The sequence below is a fragment of the Erpetoichthys calabaricus genome, chromosome 18 (genome assembly GCF_900747795.2).
Source record: "Erpetoichthys calabaricus chromosome 18, fErpCal1.3, whole genome shotgun sequence".
Taxonomy (NCBI): domain Eukaryota; kingdom Metazoa; phylum Chordata; class Cladistia; order Polypteriformes; family Polypteridae; genus Erpetoichthys; species Erpetoichthys calabaricus.
Window position 1 is genome coordinate 67,165,881 of NC_041411.2, and position 25,285 is coordinate 67,191,165.

The 25,285-nt window shown below is 41.8% G+C and overlaps 1 protein-coding gene across 2 annotated transcripts in view; it reads left to right on the plus strand.

Annotated features, from left to right (window-relative positions):
- Positions 1-25,285, plus strand: part of si:dkey-49n23.1 (semaphorin-3D) — a 321,365-nt gene that overhangs the window by 83,967 nt on the left and 212,113 nt on the right. The window contains exon 1 of one of the 2 annotated variants that reach the window (XM_028824097.2): positions 12,167-12,186. The exons of the other annotated variant lie outside the window; for it this stretch is intronic. The gene's annotated coding sequence lies outside the window, so the exon portion shown is untranslated. Of the gene's footprint in view, positions 1-12,166; positions 12,187-25,285 lie in introns of those variants that run through there. 2 annotated transcript variants of the gene reach the window in all.

The following is a 25,285-nucleotide window of genomic DNA, read 5'->3' on the forward strand; positions in this document are numbered from 1 at the left end:
GATATGTACAGTAAGTACTCAAAGATTAGGGGAACACAGCAACACTTTTTCTGATTTCATATTAACTTAATCATTTACATTTATATGTTTTGTCTCTAACTTGTGACCCTATAGTGGACTGAATGAATAAAACAATAAACAGGCGTATGTGATAGTGTGGTAACTTGATGTTATTTTGGAGGAATTAAACGGGTAAGACTGGTGATCTTTGTTGGGCTAAATGGGCTGTTCTCGTCTAGACTATTCTTAATGTGGATTGTCTTCCTTTAAAGAATGGAAACCTCCATGGTATCGCCTAAAGGTAGAGAAAGTGACCCTAAAAGAAGCATGTATTCTGAAATATCTAGAAATGTTAGAAACTACTGGTAGAAATGTTAAGACTAAGCACTTTCACACTGCACATTCCTAAAAGGATAAGGGTGACATCCCTTCCCAGATAGCGCAAATGTGGCTTTCCTTCTAACCCCTTTGTGAACTGATAAACCCAGAGGTAAGGGGCACTGCTCCTTTCACGTTGTAATGTCTTCTGGTTCACCGCAGGCACTTCCCAGTTGCAATAATGAGTGTTGTATTGAGATGGGGAAAAAAACGGGAAATGGATGCTGCTGCTGCCACAGTCGATAATTTCTGTCCTTTTAAACCTTTCAGCCCTGACATCCTCTTACTAGTATATATACAGTACTGTACTGTGCAAAAGTTTTAGGCAGGTGAGAAAAAATGCTGTAAACAAAGAATGCTTTCAGAAATATAAATAATGATTGTTTATTGTTATCAATTTACAAAATGCAAAGTGAGCGAACAAAAGAAAAATCTAAATCAAATCAATATTTGGTGTTACTACCTTTTGCCTTCAAACCAGCATCAATTCTTATAGGTCCACTTGCACAAAGTCAGGGATTTTGTAGGATTCTAGTCAGGTGTCTGATCAACCAATGATACCAAACAGGTGCTAATGATCATCAATGTCACACGTAGGTTGAAACACAGTCATTAACTGAAACAGAAACAGCTGTGTAGGAGGCTTCAAACTGGGTGAGGAACAGCCAAACTCTGCTACCAAGGTGAGGTTGTGTAAGACAGTTTCATGTCATGTCAAGATTGAGCACAGCAACAAGACACAAGGTAGTTATACTGCATCAACAAGGTCTCTCCCAGACAAAGATTTCAAAGCAGACTGGGGTTTCAAGATGTGCTGTTCAAGCTCTTTTGAAGAAGCACAAAGAAACGGGCAACGTTGAAGATCGTAGACACAGTGGTCAGCCAAGGAAACTTAGTGCAGCAGATGAAAGACACATCAAGCTTATTACCCTTCGAAATTGGAAGGTGTCCAGCAGTGCCATCAGCTCAGAACTGGCAGAAACCAGTGGGACCCAGGTACACCCATCTACTGTCCGGAGAAGTCTGGCCAGAAGTGGTCTTCATGGAAGAGTTGCAGTCAAAAAGCCATACCTCCGACGTGGAGACAAGGCCAAGCGACTCAAGTATGCACGAAAACATAGGAACTGGGGTGCAGAAAAATGGCAGCAGGTGCTCTGGACTGATGAGTCAAAATTTGAAATATTTGGCTGTAGCAGAAGGCAGTTTGTTCGTCGAAGGGCTGGAGAGCGGTACAATAATGAGTGTCTGCAGGCAACAGTGAAGCATAAATATGGAGGTTCCTTGAACGTTTGGGGCTGCATTTCTGCAAATGGAGTTGGAGATTTGGTCAGGATTAATGGTGTTCTCAATGCTGAGAAATACAGGCAGATACTTATCCATCATGCAATACCATCAAGGAGGCGTATGATTGGCCCCAAATTTATTCTGCAGCAGGATAACGACCCCAAACATACAGCCAAAGTCATTAAGAACTATCTTCAGCATAAAGAACAAGAAGTCCTGGAAGTGATGGTATGGCCCCCACAGTGCCCTGATCTCAACATCATTGAGTGTGTCTGGGATTACATGAAGAGACAGAAGGATGTGAGGAAGCCTACATCTACAGAAGATCTGTGGTTAGTTCTCCAAGATGTTTGGAACAACCTATCAGCCGAGTTCCTTCAAAAACTGTGTGCAAGTGTACCTAGAAGAATTGATGCTGTTTTGAAGGCAAAGGGTGGTCACACCAAATACTGATTTGATTTAGATTTCTCTTTTGTTCATTCACTGCATTTTGTTGATTGATGAAAAAAAATGATTAACATTTCCATTTCTGAAAGCATTCTTTGTTTACAGCATTTTATCACACCTGCCTAAAACCTTTGCACAGTAATGTATATGCAGCCATTTTTGTAAAGCACAGGTATGTTTGTGGCCATTGGAACCAGCCATGCTACTATTAGCGCAGACTAGACAGGCTGGCATACAGTCTGCGAAACACGGAAGTGAGACAAGTAGTATTGGAACTATTTGGCAGCTATTGTATAATAATAGTGATATATATATATATATATATATATATATATATATATATATATATATTTTTTTTTTATTATTATTTTTGAGCTTCCTAGACACCCCAAAGGTAGAATATCTCACAAAATCATTTTTCCCATATAAACAGAAAATCCAGGGCCGAAAGGGTTAAAATGCCTGCAAGATAAAGTTAGACAAAATCACTCTCTAGTAAAAAAGAATAGGAGGATGAGCCATCAGATCGGTTCATAGCAACTTATTTTCCAACCAGTCTAGTGCACAAATAACATAAGACAACTTTCTCAATCCTTACAACATCTTCATAACAAATTCGACCTACAGTAGTTTTGTGTTTAAAATCGGTTAAAGCACCTTAAATGTCATCTGTTCAACTCATAAAAGCATCCTAAATGCCATCTGTTGTAAAAGTTGAGGTCCTCGGTGCTAAAAATAAAGATGGTCAATGAATATAAAATACGTTTGAGGGGATAATTTTTGATGTCCAAGGGACCTAAAAAGGACCCACAAGACACGGCACTGGGTCAGGGTCCAGTTCAGGGTTGTTGTTGGAGCCCATCCTGTTAAGAACTAGTCCTGGAAGGGGCATGACATGGTGATTTCAAAATTGGCTAAGTGTGAGAGTGGAATGTTTACATGAGTGAGATCTTCAACAGAAAGGCACCCTGTCCAATTCTGCCATATTTTAATTCTGTCGATTACTTGGAATACTTTGATTTACTTTTTTTTCTCAAGTTAAATCTCCCTAGTACAATGAAGACATTAATCTACATTTTTCCTTTTTGTCCACACTACTCCAGCATTTTTCTTTTTTGGATGAAACGGATTTTTGAAAATGCTCTTCAGAGCCATACATTTCTAATAATTTTGGCTCAGCATTACAGTGTGGATGGGTGAAGATGGAGCGCTTTGCTAAACACACTCTGCTTGGTTTGTGTTTATTACGTAGCCCATCCTTGACAAGATTCAGCTCATCGCTTTTTTTTTTCATTTGCTTTGCTCAGCTGATACTTTTGCGTTACTCTTAATAACAATTCTACCCCAACCTCAATCCAAACAAAATCTTCTCTTTTTCTTTGTTTGTCATATTTGCCATTGCTGTTCTCCGTGTGTAAGTACAAGCTTCAAATAAATGTCTAGTGTGGAGGACACTTACTCTTCTTGTTTCCACCAATATGCACATGCCCAGTGTAGGCAAACGGGAATGCCATATGCATTTTTTGTCATTTTAGTAGGTCCATTGAGTCAATGCCTTAACATGGTGGAGTGGTTTACATGATCAATGATCCTCTGAACAATGTCATCGGGAGTTATGGACTTCTGGTAGGGCCACCCATGATGGCAAGGTCAGAGGTAAGGTCCTGACTAAGATTGACTCAAACACCCTCACCCCTTCCCACCAAGGGTCCTTCCAAAGTGTGTGCAGCTTCCTGCCATACCTGTCATACCCACGTGGATTCCTGACAGGAAGTGAAGCTGTGTGATTAAAGATTAAGGTTATCCATAACCCCTTTGTGCAGGCTTTTCCTTCCATCTATCTAGTATGGATGGATATACGTTTGTTAATAAGTTTATTTTAAAGCATTTTAAAATAACAACATAGTAGTGCGAATGTAGCTTTCTTGTCCTGCAGTGTCGCTAGGTTTCAAACCGCACACAAGTGTGAACAATAATATAAGTGAAAGATCCAGCCACAGACTATTAGCACATTCCATGAATTCGTTGCCACCAACCTACAGTGTCATATGATGTTCAATACCCAAGGAATGGCTGGATGATCGGTTGACTTAGATCAACTAGAATTTGATTGCTTTTTTCCAACAGCTACAGTCCCCATAATTTCTCCAAGATCTCCATGAATTCATTTTTTTCCTCTCCTCTGTTGATGTTTGTGTACATGTAGCTGGACTGTACTGCTGCTATGTAGCTCGTCGTCAGGTGACTCCCTTCATTTTTGGACGTTTCAACGCTTGTCACAACAACATCTTCTGAAGGGTGCAACAGATGATTTGATCAGGCCCAACCTGAGCCAGGTGACTTGATCATTGTTCCTCTCTCCTTAGCCACAGCCATTATGATATTTTCTCAGCATCTTGGCCCACTGTATTGCAGATCTTCCGCTGTTGTGCTCTGATACTCGGAATCTTCAATGCTCTCCAGAGAGACTGTCCTGAAAAACTTCTTGCTCTGATTTCCACAGGCAGGCACTTTGCTCTCCACCCTTTCTCTGTGTAATCATCCACCAGCAGCTGGTATTTGTGCAATGTCTTCTCATGGGCATCCTCCATGAGTTCTTCTATGTCCCCTCCAGATTAACAAGTCTGGCATTAGGGTCATACAGACAATATTCTATGGGAAGGTAAGGCTGCACTTGATGTCAGCTCTCACCTCCCAGTCTTTAGCTGTTCCCAGCACACCACTCTCCATTAACTGAGGAGACTTCTTTCCACTCCAGAAAAAGGTTGTAATCTGCAATCTCTTGTCGATCTTCCTGAAATTCCATGCTTCCTCTTCCGCAAGTGTTGTCAATCTTGTTAGTACCTTGTCATGCCTCCAGTGGTATCTCCCTCTCTGTCAGTGCTGTACTGCAAGAAGACAATGTGTGTTCAAGTTTCCCTGGTTTTCCACATTGCTTCTCCTAGCCCCCAAATGACTACATTTATGGGACTTGACAGCACATGAAGAAACCATATTCTACAGTCATCCATTGACCACGTCAGTACATGTGATCTTCCTTCCCTTACCTCCTTTCTACGAAGTCCGTTTCTCCCATTGTCTCATCCTAACTGCTTTTGCCAGCCTTCCTTAGAGCAGCCTGAACCTGTCAATAATAGAGGGGCTGAATAAACATCAGCTTAAACTGAAAGAGGATTGGTAACACTTAGAAAGATCGCAAGAAATTTTGAGGAATAAATCCAAGCTATCACTGTTTAAATAATGATGATGATGTCTTCCTTTAAATTCTGAATGGAGACATTGGGATTTGTACTTTGAATCAAATTGTTCCGTTCCATAAACGGCAAAGGCAAAAAAAACTGACATAACAATCTTACTCTTCCTCTCCAGGGGCCTCATGCATAACGCCGTGCATAGAATTCACACTAAAACATGGCGTAAGGACAAAAGCAGAAATGTTCGTACGTACAAAATAATCCAGATGCATAAATCTGTGCGTTCGCCAAGTTCCATGTTCTTCCACTCCATAAATCCCGGTCAACGTGAAAAGTAACACACGTGCATGCGCCTGCTGCCACTCCCCAAACTCCTCCCAGAATGATGCCTCTTTGAATATGCAAATCAATATAAATAGCCCTTAAGCTCAGCATTCTGTGAAAAGGCAATGGCAAAAGCACGAGGGGAAATATAAGAATTTCAGTGAATACTAAGTGGAGGCAAGGAAAAACGTACTATTTGTTGGTTTAAACAGTGGTATAAACAACAAAAGGAAGTTGATCGAGTGACAGTGAGTGGCGGAGAAACTGGAAAGCTCAAGTTCACAAAGTTGAACAGTGCCCGAAATAAAAAAGAAGTTGTCACATATCAAAGTCGCCGTGAAAATGCGAGTCGTAGCCCACCGTCTGAATGTCATATGAAAGCTTATTAGGGTACAGAGAAAAAAAAAATAGGCACACAGTGGGGAAAAAAGCACGAAATGTCAACTTTAATCTTGAAATTTCAACTTTAATCATGCAGTTTATTTTGTCATTAAAGTAGAACATCATAAACTTCATCTTAAAATCATTTAATTTACTAGTTTCTCAAATCCTATCGTAACTATAGTAGCACGTTAAATGTTTTGTTTTATGTTTGATCTTCTATGTGCTCTATGTGTGTGAATCACTACGTGCTTTCTCTTCTTCCGACAGGACACAGAATCCATTACATTTGTGATATTACAGATCTCTGAATAATTAAAATACTGAGATGTATACTTGATATCATTTTCATGATAATAGGAGTTAAAGCATGTTATTAAACATGGGAACACAGTGGCACAGTGATTGTTCATGCCTCACACAAGATGCTTGTTGTGCCGTGCGTGACCTTCGATGAAATAATTTACTGTGGCAGTACTGTCTCTTTCAAATGTACTAACCCCCAATTCCTGTCCTTACTTTTCTTTCTCCAAATACCCAATCGCCACACAATCAGCTATGTAATAGACGTTAAGCCATCTGTAAACTTAGAACACTGATTCTTCAAAACTTTTAAGGAACATTGAAATATCTTCATAGTGTGTGTTTAATTATTCTATCCATCTGTCTTTCCAGTGTCGTGCCAGCCCCAGCAAGAATACAGCGTGAGGAAGGAACAATCCGTAAACGGAGCGCATGTTTAATTATTAACAATATAGATTATTTAAATGAAGTTAAAGTTTTATCTGTATAAAAAACATATTTTGATGCATTTTATCTAAAAATGATATCGTCATATATGTAAATACGTGCTTTATAAAGTGACTCAGGTTGTGCAATATTATAACTATATTGCAAGTATACAGTGAGGTAATTGCACTTTTAAGTACAAACAGTTGTACAAGGAGCACTTGATGGACTGATTGATTGCGTTTATAGTTCTTGGGATGAAACTGTTTCTGAACCGCGAGGTCCGTACAGGAAAGGCTCTGAAGCGTTTGCCGTATGGGAGCAGTTCAAATAGACAGCATGACTGAGGCAGCGTGTGCTTGATGCTGTATACCGATAATTCTCTTTCCAATCAGCTGCTGTAGAGCTGTGATTCCCCACTCAGATACAGTGATATAAATACTCCAAGTGGTGCAGTGAGAGTAATATGGAAAAAGATGATCCGCTGTGGCAACCCCTATCGGGAGCAGCTGTAAGAAGAAGAAGAAGGTGCAGTGAGAGTAACAACGCTAAAGCAGCTATTGTATTTAGAATAGTTTGACCATTCTGTGGACCATTATATTGTTACAGGTTAATTACAATCAGATGCCTTAAACTAATGAACAATATGCGGTTAATTTCAGTGTATTTATAAAGCCACGTCAGGGATGTGGATCTAAAAAAGAAAGGGAAACCGCACTGGAACAGTAGCATTGCTTTGACGCTGGTGCCCCCAGTTTGCAAAACCGAGCGGAGAACTTGTGTACACCAGGGTTTTAGCTAGCGTGAAAATGTGTGTGGCTTTACGGCAAGTTTAGGTTTTATACATCGCGATTTGAGTCGTGGAAACGGGTTTACGCAACATTTTTGTGCATACACACCATTTATATATGAGGCCGCTCTATCATGGTAACTGTACCAACAGCACAACTTCATAATTTTTCAGATATAGCAGCTTTAGTAAATGGCCTCCCACTGAGACTATAACAAATGCAGAGAATTTTAAACAATATACGTGGATGATGTGCAATTGGATGGCCTCCGTGGGAATGAGAGAAAGAAGAAATTCTTCCGCTGGCCCATGCGTGTCTGTGTGACAGTTTTGTTTTAAGCAGCAATTACAGAAGGTGGTGATAGCCTGTGAACATGCATCTTTCATCCTCTCAAGTAATTATTCTTTCTGCTTTGTGAGAGCCACAGCTTCCACATCTGAACTTAAAAAAAAAAAAAAAAATAACCCAACACCTTATGCCTCATTAAGAAAAGTGTTTGGAACATCATCCATTACTTTGATCAGATTCACATCCATCAACATTAACGTGATTTTGTCACAGATACTCAGAATTCTAATTCTATTTCTGATCATCCTTCACCTATATTTATAGCTGGGAAAAAAAGATCAGAAGCTCTCACATTTTGTAAGCAGGTCCTATTTAAGGCTTCCTCAAAGCTGGTTATGACTAAGGAGCAGAATTCAACCAAGTATAGGTCAGCTGGCCTCACTGCTATTCCTGATGTTCATACTCTTTAAGGATTGGTAATCACCTGCACCCTGGAGGATAAAGTGAAAACAAATTGCTATAGCATTTAAAAGTGAGCAAAGATAATTGGAGGAGAATTACTTGACAATACTAGTTGCTATCTGTGGGGACAAACACAACACCTGAAAGAACAACTTCTGTCTTGAAACTTTAGAAAAGCATGAGGTGAGCCTTCTCAGACATTACTGATGTGTTGGCCTCCCATGTTTAGACGGCAGAAAGCAGAAGTACACAGAAACTTGAGATTCTCCCTTAGCTCATTGATTTACCATTCATTGTATTTAACTATATCCGTTTATTTTTATATAGCACTCATTATGGAGTACGGGCTCAAAGTATCTGCACAAATTTATAGTCATAATGCAATAAAAGTACATTGCAAAACTACACTAGTGTTAACATACGTGAACATGAACTATTTTAAACACACCGTAAAATATAACAGCTTCAGTTGGTCAATCTAAGACAAACAAATCACGATGGTATAAAAGATAAGGTGAGTTGAAAATGCATACTTGGAAGAAATAAGCATCTTGGGTGTTAATGGAGGTTTGTATGAGATATGGTCAAAGTCAAGGTCAGAGTCGCAGTTCTGTTGTGCTGACTTAAACCTATAGACTGCTCATGCCCTTCTAGGAATTCTACAATATTATTAGTACATGACAGACACTAACAGAATATTTCTACTTCTTGACAATGATCCCAAGACTTTGGAAGCCAGAGGAGTCCATTGACAAGGCCATACCCAGATTGAGACACCAGTAACTTATTGGGAGGACCCATCAAGAAAGAGCTGGTCTGAGGTGGGGAGGGCCAATAAAGTTTTCATGAAAACTTTTGCCATCCATGAAAGGGAGAAGGAACATGTTGGTCACAAGAACGACTCATGGAATACGCTACCGAGTAGTGTGGTAGAAAGTATGACTTTAGGGACTTTCACAACTAGACTTGGTGTTACCATATATACTAACGTTTAAGTTCTCCTGCAGATAAGTTGGCAGTTGATTTTACCGTATAATTTCCGGTATGTTATCATGTTGTTTGTTTAAGTTGAATGCGGAAAACTCATGCTATTGGTCCAAGTGATTATGCTATGCTAACGCCCACCTGAGAGAGTAACCATTGAGCACACAGTCTTTTCTTTCTATGTATTGAGCCTACATGACCACACAGTAATGCCCGAACTATTCTGAAGTGACGTTTGTACTGTTTTGTGCTTTTGTATCTCACACCCTAATACACCTTTTTCGTAAGAACATTCTTTATCTACGATAGAGCATTCAATCAGATGAAAATATAAATCTGGTTTTAAATTAAAAGTCATTGAAGTGGCGAAAGAAATTGGTAATTGCACTGCTGCAACAAAATTCGGATCATCTTGGGATCATCTGAGAAACTGGTGCGAGATTGAAGGAAGCAGGAAGATGTAAAAAAAAAAATAAGTGTCGCATTTTTGAATGGACATATAAGTTGGGGTCTGATTTTATGATCATTTTTTTCAGGTTTCAAGACCCGACTTAAATGCGAGCATATACGGTATTTTGGACAAATTAATTGGATAGGACTGACCAGAATTTGTTGGGGTGAATGTCCTGTTCTCTTCTAGATTGTTCTAAAGACCAGTTCTTGATGAAATCTGTCAGCCAAAGTCAGCAAGGCTGTTGGACAACCTGATAGGATGTTATCCCAAGGAATGTGGGATGGATTAATGTTTTGGAAGGCTCCCTAGGCAACACTTTGCTTCCTAATCTGGGCCAAGTATGACATTCTCTCCAGCCGAGCCAAGGTGACAATGTGGTTTGGCCTTGAAGAGACGTCTATCGCAATCGGTGTGTCTGCAAGGTGGCCCAGGGTTGATACAGATGGAGAAATTACCAGGTGTTAAGGAAGCTGGAAGAATTAACAGAGCATATGAGAGCTCAAGTAATGTCAATAAAAAGCACAACCAGTTTGTGACGGCGGAAAATGTGCCATCTTGCCTAGGAAGGAACATCAGCCCTTGGGATTAATAAAGTATCTATCTATCTATCTATCTATCTATCTATCTATCTATCTATCTATCTATCTATCTATCTATCTATCTATCTATCTATCTATCTATCTATCTATCTATCTATCTATCTATCTATCTATCTATCTATCTATCTATCTATCTATCTGTCTATCTGTCTATCTAGTCGTGGCCCCCGAGAACAAATAGGCTCTAAAAATAGACCTAGGTTCCCTGTTGTGATCACCACCACCTTAATGAGACCTGACATCACCATGTAGTCTGTAACTGAGAAGCTTTTCTTGCTGGCTGAACTGCCAGTTCCCTGTAAGGGTGGCATCCAGGAAGTCTATGAAAGATAGAAAGCACGGTATTTCAAAACTAATGGAGAGTAATCTAATAGCAGGTCCATACAATGGGCAGTGTGCACCAGGGCTTCTCTACCTTCCGTCGTGGGCATGTTCAAAACACGCTCCAGGATTGTGTGGGATCCCTGTCTCCCACAATCTTTTTTTTTCCCTACTTTCATCCAGAAGAAGGCCTCGGAAATCTGCAGACCAACACTGCCAGACCGAACAACGGTTTCTTCCCACAGGCCGTTCGGCTTCTGAACACCTTGTCAGCCCCTGTCCCTGAGTGTGCACCCCTTGTCATAGGCTCATATCTAATTACTGTTTTGTTCTGCATTCCTTAGCATTGCTTGTCCGTTGTCCATCTCCTATCATCACTGATTGCCGTTTGTCAGTATGATCGTGCAGATGTTGTTCCTTGTTCTACATTCCCTTATGTAAAATTACCCACCCACCTGTATTGTTATATTGTCATATTTGTTGTCTAAATATTGCACTGTGGCCCTGGGAAATGTAATTTCATATCACTGTATAATAAGCCAAAGTATGTGTACAGATGGTATGACAATAAAACCCACTGGACTTGACTTGACTTGATGTATCAGAAATCCTAGGCTCCTGGAGTTCTTACAAAAGAGATGATGACAGGTGAATTACGAGTTTCAGGCCTCTGATGGAGGAGAAACTCAATTCATTTTGTTTCGTCGTAATTTGTACTTCCCTCTACAAGCTCAGTGTCCCGTACTGAATTTCAAGCACACAACATTTGGACTGTTTTTTTTTTTTTTTGCATTGCACAATTTCTTTAATCAGTGTGGTATTTCTGTAAACAGCTGGCATTTTTGTAATTGCATTTATAAGACATCCGGTCCTGATCTACAACAGCCTAGTAAGTTCTCTTCAGTGAATCATTTCTGACTTTTTTTTACTCCATTGTATTACTCAGGAAGTTCGTAGAGCTGCAATTTACCAACAACAATAATAATAAATAATAATAAAGCCAAGCAGGAAGTACGTTTACATGATGCACTCTTTTTGTGTGACAAACAGGACAGGGTCTCTCTCTTTTCTTTCTTTTTTTTGTCTAAATACGAAACTTCCCCTATAGTGACCTGGATTGTATAGACAAACTAGCTGGTCATCACTACGTGAGCACGGAAAGCCTTTTGTTCCACTAGCAGGATGTTGTTAATTTTGGGGACAGCTGTGTTGTGTGTCTGTTGGCCCTTAGCTTCTTCTCTCTGACCTTGTGCATTGCAGCAGTTCACGTGCGGGAAGAAAATTTATTACGGTGGTTTATTTGCAGCATCGGGCTGTCATAGGAGGAACGCAAACTATTTTGTGTAGACTCATGGGGCTCATGAGAATGTGTGGTAGCCACCATCAAGCTGTAGTGTGTTTGTGCGTCTAAAGGGGGGTTTATCGTTGGGGTCTTCCATGGCTTGTTAAACATCCAGAAGTGACAGAATCTCTCAAGATGCTGCATTCTACTAACCCCTCTTGCCTGCAATACCAACTTTTTCAGATCAGCTTTTGAAGACTCATGTACTGTAAGTATTTATTTTAATTGTTTCTTTATCCTTTTAGCCAACATATTGTTAGTATAGAGTTTCACATATTCACCAACAAATTACTGAATAGAGAGGCTTTTCCTTTTATGTAGGCAACACAAGCTGATCATTGAGATCTTCTAAAGATATATTATCTGTACCTTGCGGAGGTGTTAGATGTGTATTTGAATAATCTCATAAAAAGTTAAATAGTCCTAAAAACACGAATGTAGTTGACTCTATACCCACAACAGCAGTTCACAATTTATTTACCAATGCTGAAAAATGAATCAACACTCTATGAGGTCTTAGAAGCTTCTCTTCAGGTCACAGAAGCTATTCATTTATTATCTAAGCCACTTAATTTAGAAATACAGATCAATACAGATATTGTCTATGAAAGGACTACAGAAATGCAAAACACACAGTTACTGGTTCACCACTCACATGATGGAAAATTAAAGCCTGTGGTCCTGCCTGGGCTGGAGTGTTTCACAGAGCAGGACTACATTGCAGGAACATTTAGCATAAACAGTCTAAACATTTGATGGCTTTATTAAGACAATAGAGTTGTCAGGGGACCCCTGAGATCATGCCGAGTCTATGCTGAATATTGGTCAAGCCATTGAAGACTATAGTGCTCAATGTGAGATGCAAATCAGGGAAGAAGAAGAAACAAAGAAAAGCTGGGATGCTAACTGGGTCACCCCACTTATTGCCAAAGTCCAAAAATGAGCACATGGTGGTGCAACAGAAATAGGGATCAACAGCTGCCTTCCTATCCTCTGTGGCTTTTCAAAGCTTTCTGCTTCTCGAGCATGTCTGGGACACCATCTTCAGAAAGCCCTTGAATTTATGTTGTCTCAAATGGAAGAGGTGTGCATTAGATGACTGGAGGACGGGGCTTAGTTTCCCACACTGAGCAAATTCTTGAAGCTACAGAAGAGAAGAGAAGGCATTGTTAGCACTGGTGCCCCCTCTCGCTCCAGTGTGGTATCGCATAACTTGTCGGAGTCTGGAAGGTGATCCTCTGGCTCTCATGCTTGACATTGCTTAGGAGTTTGCCGAAATCTCTTGGCTTGGCCATCAGATGGTGTAGAGCTGAGCAAACATGGTAACAACACATACATTTTAAAGGTGCGGAGACACAGCAGAAAATCTTTATAGTAACATTTATTAATTACTTTAATACATTTTTACAATTAATGGATGTTTCAATTTAAGGTATTGCAAAAAAGATCTACAAATAGTGAATGAATGACTTGGAAAGATGTGAAGAAGCATTATATAATATCTGTTATTGCCATTGATGAAAGTTATTTTAATGTGCTGCCACTATATACATAATTATTTAATGCCATTTGCAACTATTTGAATATACAGTACATGAATTAATAATATGTTTGTTAATGACTTCTTAATAGATAGACAGATAGATAGATACTTTATTAATCCCAATGGGAAATTCACATTCTTCAGTAGCAGCATACTGATACAATAAATAATATTAAATTAAAGAATGATAATAATGCAGGTGAAAAACAGACAATAACTATGTATAATGTTAAATGTTAACGTTTACCCCCCCGGATGGAATTAAAGAATCGCATAGTTTGGGGGAGGAACGATCTCCTCAGTCTGTCAGTGGAGCAGGACAGTGACAGCAGTCTGTCGCTGAAGCTGCTCTTCTGTCTGGAGATGATACTATTAAGTGGATGCAGTGGATTCTCCATAATTGATAGGAGCCTTCTGAGCGCCCTTCGCTCTGCCACAGATGTTAAACTGTCCAGCTCCATGCCAACACTAGAGCTTGCCTTCCTCACTAGTTTGTCCAGATGTGAGGCGTCTTTCCTCTTAATGCTGCCTCCCCAGCACACCACTGCGTAGAAGATGGCGCTCGCCACAACCGTCTGATAGAACATCTACAGCATCTTATTGCAGATGTTGAAGGACGCCAGCCTTCTAAGGAAGTATAGTCGGCTCTGTCCTTTCTTGCACAGAGCATCAGTATTGGCAGTCCAGTCTAATTTATCATCCAGCTGCACTCCCAGATATTTGTAGGTCTGCACCATCTGCACACAGTCACCTCTGATGATCACGGGGTCTATGAGGGGTCTGGGCCTCCTAAAATCCACCACCAGCTCCTTGGTTTTGCTGGTGTTCAGGTGTAGGTGGTTTGAGTCGCACCATTTAACAAAGTCATTGATTAGGTCCCTATACTCCTCCTCCAGCCCATTCCTGATGCAGCCCACGATAGCAGTGTCATCAGTGAACTTTTACACATGGCAGGACTCCGAGTTGTATTGGAAGTCCGATGTATATAGGCTGAACAGGACCGGAGAAAGTACAGTCCCCTGTGGCGCTCCTGTGTTGCTGACCACAATGTCAGACGTGCAGTTCCCAAGACGCACATGAGGTCTGTCTGTAAGATAGTCCACGATCCATGCCATTAGGTATGAATCTAATCCCATCTCTGTCAGCTTGTCCCTAAGGAGCAGAGGTTGGATTGTGTTGAAGGTGCTAGAGAAGTCTAGAAACATAATTCTTACAGCACCACTGCCTCTGTCCAAGTGAGAGAAGGATCGATGTAGCATATAGATGATGGCATCCTCTGCTCCCACCTTCTCCTGATATGCAAACTGCAGAGGGTGAAGGGCGTGTTGAACCTGTGGCCTAAGGTGGTGAAGCAGCAGCCTCTCCATGGTCTTCATCACATGTGATGTCAGAGCAACAGGCCGAAAGTCATTCAGCTCAATAGGACGTGATACCTTTGATTATATAATACTAGCTGTGTAAGCCCGTGCTGTAAAAAGACCGGGGTCCTAGAAACTATTGAAATGGTCAGAAAAAACAAATGAAATGTAGAGATGTCAGATAATTGAAAGGAGCTGCTCTTGGCATCTCTCTCCTGTGCTCGCATCACTTGTGTATTAGCGGCTAAGCGACTGTCTTTCTTCGGAGGTTTTGTGTTGCCGACGTGCTCGCCTTGTTTATGTATTAGTGGCGGGATTAAAAGTAAAAGGGATACTGTTTTGCCGATGTTAGCGGCCAAACGACTTTGTCTTTCTTCGGAGGTTTTGTTTTGCCGATATGCTCGCCTCGCTTCTGTATTAGTGGCTAAGCGCGTGACTCTTCCTTTGGAGGTTTCATTTTGCTGACGTGCTGGCCTTCGCTTGTGTGTCCTCGGAGGTAGAGACCTTACTCCACCTCTTACTTCTGGGCCGGACAGATACACACACTTCCACGCGTAGACATTTATATACAAGGTGGTAGATGTTTATTATATAGTATAACATAACAATCTATACATTGTAAATGATAGGCCAGATATAAACCTAGAATAAACACTAAGGAGGCGGAAGTCCTACAATAATGCCATCTCTATCAAAAACAAAACACACAAGTGAGGAATGGGTAGACAGAATAACAACATGTACAAAATAATCACTAAGCAAAGAAAAACCCTGATGCCTTCTCTGTCTATCTGGGGATGACTGGCCAACTTCCCACCTCTGTACTACAAGAACACCCCTCTCTTTTACCTCTCATACTTCTCCTGTTCTCCTTCCACCTTGTCCCCCAGTCTTCATTTGAAACTAATCAAAAGGCACTTGTAACGGTGCAGACAGCCTCAATTCTGAGGTAATTCCTGTAATAATTTCCAATGTCCTCTAATAATAATTATTTGCATTTATATAGCGCTTTTCTCACTACTCAAAGCGCTCAGCAATTGCAGGTTAAGTGCCTTGCTCAAGGGCACAACAGAGCAGAGTCCCTATTGGCATTTATGGGATTCGAACCGTCAACCTTCCGATTGCCAGTGCAGATCCCTAGCCTCAGAGCCACCACTGCGTCCTCTGGATGTCTTGGGGACATCTGTCTAGAGCTGCCTGCACCGTCTTCTTCTGTCAGCCTGTAGCCATGAGCCCCAGCTCTCATTCAAAGGTGCAGATGTCCCCCAAATAATCTATTCTCTATATTATGGTGGTTCTCTACCAAGAGGGCCCAACGTCCATTTGGGGGACCCCAGCAAACTTCCAGGGGCATCACAGGATGACTGAAAATACATTAATTATCAAATAGCAGCAAAATAATGAAGTCCTCACATATTCTCAAGGTGAACTGGAAGATTTTGAAGAAATAAAGGTTGAGAACCCCTGCTCTAAAATATACAGTGTAATAAAACTGAAAACTCCAAATTAAGACATTTTAGAAAGCCCTTTTCTTAATTGCAATGATGATGGACAGGTTGACAGATGAGATTAGACAGGAGTCCCCGTGGACTATGATGGTTGCTGATGACATTGTGATCTGTAGCGATAGTAGGGAGCAGGTTGAGGAGAACCCAGAGAGGTGGAGATATGCTCTGGGGAGGAGAGGAATGAAAGTCAGTAAGAACAAGACAGAATACATGTGTGTAAATGAGAGGGAGGTCAGTGGAATGGTGAGGATACAGGGAGTAGAGTTGGCGAAGGTGGATGAGTTTAAATACTTGGGATCAACAGTACAGAGTAATGGGGATTGTGGAAGAGAGGTGAAGACGAGAGTACAGGCAGGGTGGAATGGATGGAAAAGAGTGTCAGGAGTAATTTGTGACAGACGGATATCAGCAAGAGTGAAAGGGAAGGTCTACAGGACGGTAGTGAGACCAGCTATGTTATATGGGTTGGAGACGGTGGCACTGACCAGAAAGCAGGAGACAGAGCTGGAGGTAGCAGAGATAAAGATGTTAAGATTTGCACTGGGAGTGACGAGGATGGATAGGATTAGAAATGAGGACATTAGAGGGTCAGCTCAAGTTGGACGGTTGAGAGACAAAGTCAGAGAAGCAAGATTGTGTTGGTTTGGACATGTGCAGAGGAGAAAGGCTGGGTTTATTGGGAGAAGGATATTAAGGATAGAGCTGCCAGGGAAGAGCAAAAGAGGAAGGCCTAAGCGAAGGTTTATGAATGTGGTGAGAGAGGACATGCAGGTGACGGGTGTAACAGAGCAAGATGTAGAGCTCAGGAAGATATGGAAGAAGATGATCCACTGTGGCAACCGCTTACGGGAGGAGCCGAACAAAGAAGAATAATTAAATAAAAAACGTAAAAGTTCTGCAGCTTTTAGCTTGCTTCATAAGATGATTCAAGCACCAGTGTGATATGTGATCAAATAATTCCACAGACAAAATATATTTGTTTTAAAAGTTTTAGTAAAATTTCAAAGCAAAAGAATTAGAGAATACAGAAAAATAGATATAGCAAAGAGGCAGCAGTGATAACCACTCTACCATCTGGAAGTAAGCAATGATTGTGGAATATTAATTGTTATTGAAGATATTTTCTCTTATAGCATATATGTGACAACATATCCCTCTGCTTATAAGCACCTGTTCTCGGACCTTTCCATGTACCACCCAGCTATCTTTATCTACCCTCCCTGTATATTGATCCATCCATCCATCCATTGTCTCATTCCTTTGACTTGAAGTATTGTTTGATTTGCAAAGAATTTTGAGATAATGATCTTAGTGAATGGCACCATATCAGCTAGAATGACTGATTGGCCATAAAAGGTTTACAATTTTTGTTAGAACGGCCTTGTAAGTTGACCACAAAGAGGCTGCCAAATGAATGCTGGGCAGATTGTCGTGTTTCCTGATGAAGTGATTATCTTTTCTTTAAAGAAATAAGCATATATGATAACAGTTATACACTTTTATAGCACACTTCACTAACTGGGTTAGCCACTGAATGAAAGAAACATCATCAAGCAATACAGATAGTTTGTTTATCACAAAATGAACAAATAAACATTGCTACAAAGATTATGGCACAAGTTGTCTTGAAATCTCCAGTTAAGGATGTCGGCTTTCGTGGGAATAGTGTGATTAAGGCAAACCACAAAGAGGAAACACATTAATGCGTTCGGAAAGGCCATTGTAAACTTTAACAAGGGAAGGGAGGAAGAGTTGAGGCTAAATATTTTGCTTCTTTGGGTTTTTTTTTTTTGCAAGATTTTCACATAGGCCTTTGATGTTACTCTCTGGAAAAAATAAAAAATAAACAAAAACCCCACTAGAGGTAAACAGAATTCCGAGCATATACATTTTCTTAATGCAGTTTTCTTTGCTTTTTTTCTTTTGTCCACTTAACGGTAGCTAATTTATTGGTGGTAGAGAGGAGTAGTGGTTAGGAATGATGCGGTTTCTCTCCATTGGGCTGAGCTCAATTCTTGATCTGATCAAAATCTGTGTGGGGTCTGCATGTCCTCCCACATGCTAAAGACCTGCAGGTTAGGTTGGTTAGTAGTCGGGGTTTATGTGTTACTGTTTCCTGTGAAGGAATTGCGTTCTGTCCTGACTTCAAATCCTGTCCACATTCTTCACAAGTCTGTGTGGGTATTACTCTGGTCCTGCTCCCACAATTCCAAAAACACAAATGTTAGTCCAGTTGGTAATTCTAAGGGCTGTGTAATAAACACTAACCACTCAGGGAACGACCAGTGTGTGTGTTCTTAATATATTCTTCATTTTCAGCCCTCTACACTGTGTGGGGAACAGCCCGGACACAGACAGGCAGACATCATTTTGTCACCCAACACATGTTTATTAACACTAATATTTACAAGTCTTAAGTGCCACACAACCCACAGACTCCTCCAAAGTCCAGGCCAACCACACTATGCCTTTCCTCAGACCACCTCCTTCTTCCCCTGTCTCTCTTCACAGACCTCGTCCTTCTTCCACCCGACTCCAGCCATCCTGTGGAAGGAGGCGGCCCCTTTTATGAGCACCCGGATGTGCTCCAGATGTGTTCTGGCAATCTCCCACCGACACACCCCAGGGTGGAGGAAGTGCCGGCTGTGTACCCGGAAGCACTCCGGGTGTCCCCACTCGTCTTCCCCCCAGCACTTCTGCCACACCAGGGTTCTCCAGGCATGGGGGCGTAACCTGGCGGTGACCACGGGCCCCTACAGGGTTGAGCTTCCCAGCTCTGTATCTGTGGCCCCCAAAGGAACCAGGGCGGTCGCCCCCTCGTGGTCTGGAGGAGGCATGAGCCCTCCTCCGGTCGTCTTGTGTGTCCCGGCTGGGTACCACCCCCAGCCACGTGCCACAACTGTAACATTAAGCTGGCGTTTTCAGAAATATACGAGTGTTTTCAAAAATCTTCTTTCTTGGGGGCGTAAAAGCACCAGGATAGTGTGGATGAAAAGCGGCAACTGATACTAATGTCTGCATTTTTATTTATTTATTTGAAAAATGTAACATTGCATACAATCAACAAATGACTTCATAGTCAAGCAAGAAAAGAAAATCAGTCAGTCAGTCAGTCAGTCAGTCAGTCAGTCAGTCAGTCAGTCATTTTTCGACCCGCAATATCCTAATACAGGGTCATGGGGGTTTGCTGGAGCCAATCCCAGCCAGCACAGGGCGTAAGGCACGAACAAACCCCGGGCAGGGTGCCAGCCCACCGCAAGGCACACACAAACACACCAAGCACACACTAGGGACAATTTAGGATCACCAATGTACCTGGAAATGCTTGGGCTGCTACTGGAAGAGGTGTTGACGAGGCCGGCAGGGTGTGCTTACCCTGTGGTCTGAATCTGGATCTCAATGCCCCAGAGCAGTGACAGGAACACTGTGCTGTAAAAATGGCACCGTCCTTCAGGTGAGATGTAAAACCGAGGTTCTGACTCTCTGTGATCATTGAAGATCCCTGGGCATCCTTTGTAAAGAGTAGGGTGTACCCCAATGTCCTGGCAAAATTGCAGTCCACAACCTACTCATTCTGCTGACCCCCTAATCATACCCTGTCTCTAACTGACTATCTCTCTCACCCCTTCACCACCTAATAGCTAATGTGTGATGAGCACACTGGTGCAATAATGGCTTTTGTGGTATCAGCCAAGTGGATGCTACACATTAGTGGAGGCTGAAGTGGCTCCCCACTCACTATGTAACTGCTTTGAGTAGTGAGAACAGTGCTATATGAATGGAAAGAATTATTATTATTACTAGCCAACCCACGGCGTAGCATACACTACATAATTATTTATTGATGGGTGAACACTTCCTGAAAGACACAGTTGTCCAAATGGGGTGGGTTTGAGGATACTACTGTGAGTGAATGAAACGATGGAACTCTGGAGAGAGCAACATACAATTGTCCATGACTGAAAACTGGTTTTGGCAGATACAGGAATATCGTTTTGAACGTTTGTCCCTGTGCCTTATTAATTGTCATTGCAAAGGCCAATCTAACAGGAAATTGTCTGCATGTAAAAGTAAAAGGCAAATTTGAATCTGATGGGGTCAGGGAAATCCAGGAAATATGGACAGTTTGTGAGGTAGCAGCTGTGATTGTTTTACACTCCAGTACATTGCGGTGAATGCTGGTAACAGTCCATCTAGTGCCATCACAGAGACTTCTTGCTGGCATGAGGTTTCTGAGAAGCACGACGACTGAACCAATTTTAAGTTTGAGTTTATGCAGAGGCATGCGAGTGGGAGTAAGACTGCTAATAAATTCTTCAGGGAATAAAAGTTGATGTGTGGGATCATCTGTGACGATGGAGGCAACGCTGGTGAAAGATACTTCGTCGGTAGGGATAAGTTTCAGTACTTGTTCATTAAGGTGTAGCGAGTCTTCATTGGTGACGCTTAATATAGCTCGCGTACTGAGTTGTTCCAGAGTCAAAGTTGAGAAGTCGATGTCGCCACATAGTTGTTGAACGGGATCAGAAATAAAACCGAAAAGAACAATGAAAAGTTAACGTGGCTCAGAGGTGCACGTGGACTGTAGCAGAGACGAAAGTGACTGAGGCGGTGTTTGGTGAGGTGCTGCGTTCCTCGAGAGCGAGGGTAGACTCGGGAGGAGGCTTAGAGTTGGCGGGATTGGCTCTGTCGTGCATATCCCATGGTCTTAGAGTTGGTGGGCGGGGCTCTGTGAGTTGGTGGGCGTGGCTCTGTCGTGCATATCCCATGGTCTCTGTCTTGCGTGCCATGGTCGGCTGCTTAGTGAATTGTTGGTGGGCGTGGCTCTGTGAGTTGGCGGGCGTGGCTCTGTCCTGCGTGCATCTTGCTTGCCATGGACTTAGTGAATTATATATATAGATTATTATTATTTTATTTTATTTTCTTCTAATGTGTGCATACCCAGTGTATGTGAATGTCTATATCATATGTGTTTTTGGTGGTTTTAGTGTGGACAGGGATACTTTGTGAATGATGTGAAACTACTAGTGTGGATGGAGATCATTTCATTTAATGGTAGTAGTAGTAGTGTGGACATATCCTTAGTTAGTAACACTGAATTCTTCAAGTGGGCCCTGCAATTGACAGACAGCCTGTCCATGCACTGGCGTAGCAATGGGTTTTGCAGATTGTGCAAAGCACAAGGGCCTATGAGCTTGGGGAGGCTCACTCGGGGCCTTATAGATTTTTAAAAATGTTTTAATAACTTAACTAAAATAGCGGTTTCACAATCTCAATGCATTGGCTTCAACGTTCAATATCTTGTTACCATCAGCTCTGATGAATTATATGCTGCTGTCGATCTTCTCATTGAGCGCTATAGCACCAACATTTCACCTACCTTTTGTGCTCAATTGTTGTCTTTTCTTGCATGTTTTCAATCCAACCTGTCAACCAAGTTGACAATTTTCTAAGTAGCTGAACTGTTGCTGATAGGCCACTGTGCACCGTCGTCTATTTTCAGTGACCTTAGCACAGCTTACATGTTACTGCTGTCTTTACCAGTGACTGTTGCTGCGTGTGAACGATCGTTCCCCAAGTTAAAACCCATCAAAAATGACCTCGGAAGCACCACGTCGCAAAACAGACTTAGTGGCACGGCTGTACTCTCAATCGAAAACGAGCGTGCCAGACAACTTGACGTGTCAAACGTTGAGACTTTTGCACAACAGAAGCCATGCAAGAGGTCCATTACAGATTACAATTGCTTCATTTTATAGCACAGAACAGTTTCTACTTTTGTAGCTTATGTTATATTTTAATCATCTTCTTTCAAAAAGTTGTCTATTACTACCCACACCTCCCACATTCCATTCCCACAATTTATTTTATTCTTTCTAAGTTACAACGGCTGTAATAAAGCGATTTAAAAAATTATTACAAATTTCATTTAGACAGCTGGAGTGTTTGTCACCAGTGTGTGATCTGACAGTGGCTCGGTCGTGGACGCCGCTGCCCAGCCGGCTCCTAGGATCTAGTTGCAAATAAATTACTAAGAGTTATGCTAGACAGGAGTGGCCCACCTCAGGACACTGCATAGGGGTCTTCAGTAAGCTAGCTATGCCACTGTGTCCAGGGTTTGTACCCGTCTTCTGCTGGGTAGGCCGTGGCTCCCCAAAGCTCTGAATTTGGTTAAATGAATTTGAAAATGGATCAACTGAATGATGTGGACTGTCCATCTCTGTTCTTTCTCCGTGAAATTCTTTCATTTAAGGCTGTCACAAGGATCGGTAAGTTTCTTTTTTTTCTAACTTTCCCATTTATAACAACCTCCTCTGACAACCAAAATGGATTATAACCTGTCATTTCAAAACTGCTGTCACTTTGTCACTGTGTTACATTCAACATTTCTAACTCATCCTCTTATTCAATGCTTTCAAAGAAACATTTGGCAGTCATTGTTAAGCAGAGAACTCTAAAAGTACAAACACACCACACAGACACCCAATCTGTCTTTAAGATGCTGGCCAAATCCCAGCTCTTCTCGGCAAGCTTCGTTTCCAGTGCATTCCAGCTTATCTGTGCAAAAATGTAAGCAAAGTGGGAAATATTTTTTTATATACCAACAATGGCCAGCATTGAGGCTTCGTAATTAGCCACTTTGGCCGGCGTCATGGGGAAAGGCCAAAACAGTGCTACTTTTGTACAAGGTGTACGTGTCCTGCTTGGCTTCTCTGTTTGTATTTGTCTGGGCTGTCCGAGGATAAAAGATTAAGGGATGTGAAGGCTTCCTTGAGTGCTGTGTGCACAGCGACCTACACAGCATCCTCCCCATGCCAGGCTTTATGTAGATAATGAGTTGTGTTGGCCCCAGCATTTCCACTTTCATGAGCATTGTCCTTTTCTGGAGCCTTTCTTCCACAACCTATTCTTGTTCTAAAGGGTATTGAGAGATCCGGTCTTTTAGCATGATTGAACAAGGCCAATGGAGAGAGATGTACTCTGTAAATAACTTCCTTCCAATTAATCCTTTCTACCTAGCAAGTTGCTTAGAGTTAGCCATCTTCCGAGGAGTAGACTGCTTTGAATTGAATTTGCACTATGATCAGATCTCAATGAAATGCTGCGTTACAAATTGAACCAGGGTCACTTTCAGCATGGGTGGCAGAGAAATTAGATCTACTGCTTCACACCACCAAAAGAAAAGGTTCAAGGCCAGGTGTCGCTCAGTGTATCGGTGGTAGTTGCATGTTCCCCCATGTCTGCTGTGCATTTCTCCCTAGGTTCCTTTCAAAAAATTTGTATTAGATTAACTGGTGACATTAAAGTGGCCATAGTTTAACAAACAGTTTAAACACTTCATGTCTTTTGCTCATTCTAGAATTTCTTTTTCACAAGTCAACATCAGAAGGGAGAGCACATTACAAAAAACGGGCCTGAACTGAGATGATCTCCAATTCCAGTTTGCTTGAGTAAACTGAGAGACCATTCTCATTGAAATCAATGGTGCATTCAGTTCCTTGTGACCACCAGGGGACACCCCAGAGGCCTAACCACCAGCCACAGCTCAACTAGACACAATTTCAGGTAAAATAAAAGGTAGTTTAACTCTTTCAGGGCTGATGTCGACTTTTGTCAAAAGGAGGAGTTGACGATGGTAATCGACTGTAAACTGTGAGAAAACCACCCGTTATACTAGCATCATGGCTGACCCCCACCACCCCTCCCACCAACTGTTTACTCCTCTTCCATCTGGAAGACGACTCTGCAGCATCAGGAGCAGGTCTGCGAGATTGCGCAATAGTTTCTTTCCCCAAGCAGTCCGGCTCCTGAACACCATGCTGCCCTCCTCCACACTGGACTCTTTACTCCACACACTCTCTGGATTACAAAATACTACTTAATACTGTATATGTTTTTTAGTTTATATATATATATATATATATATATATCTTGTGTACTGCACCTTTTGACTCTGGAGGACGATATTTCGTCCCACTGTGTACTGTAAGTATATTGTTAGGATGACAATAAAGCTCTACTACTACTACTACTACTACTACTATGTTTTAGTTGGACTCTCGTTGCTAGAAGGAAAGTTAGATTCATTGGTATGACTGAGATTTCCTGCACTCGTGTGAGTAGCAAGGCACAAACAATGGCAGAAATGGCACTGACATCTGGTAAGAGATCAAAGCGAATGCGTAAAGCAAAACACTACGTGGACAACGTTTTGCCTATTATCTCTGAATTGGACTATGACTTGTCGGACTCAGATTTTGATACAAGTGATTGAAAATGAATGTGAGGTTCCAGCTTCAGCTGATTGGTCCCCAGCTAATCGTTGTACTGATATTGTTCGCCAGGGAGGACTGTCGCTTAACAATGATAAGAGGTAGAAACCAGATTGCAATACACTGCAACTTTGTCCCAGCTATGCAAAGACAGCCTGCCGCACATTCTTGGCAAACTGGCAGCCACAGCATGCAGCAACAGATGTTTTATGCTGATTTCTGTGTGAAACCATTGCTTTTCAGAAACTATATTTTTTGGAAAAAATATTCAGCCCTCAAAGAATTAATATATGATAATACCTCCACAGGCCTTAATCAGTCCAGTACAGTAAATAACACAGAATTAGTCACATTCCTTCTTTCTCCACCACTCTTCAACGAGTATTGTCCACTGCTTCCTGACTCTGACTCCCTGGTGCAGATGAGGTGGTGGCTTTAATGGCTGACCCGGGAGTACTTCACAGTCAAAGCACTGCACATTGGAAGCACTTCTGAGCTAGGTGGAGGTTCCCCAATGTAGGGACAGTGCTCCCACTGGAGGCACCCAATTACCCCAACATAGCTGCCTCTCAGGACTACAGCTCCCAATATGCCCTGCAGAGTTACAAATAGGAGTTCCCCCAGA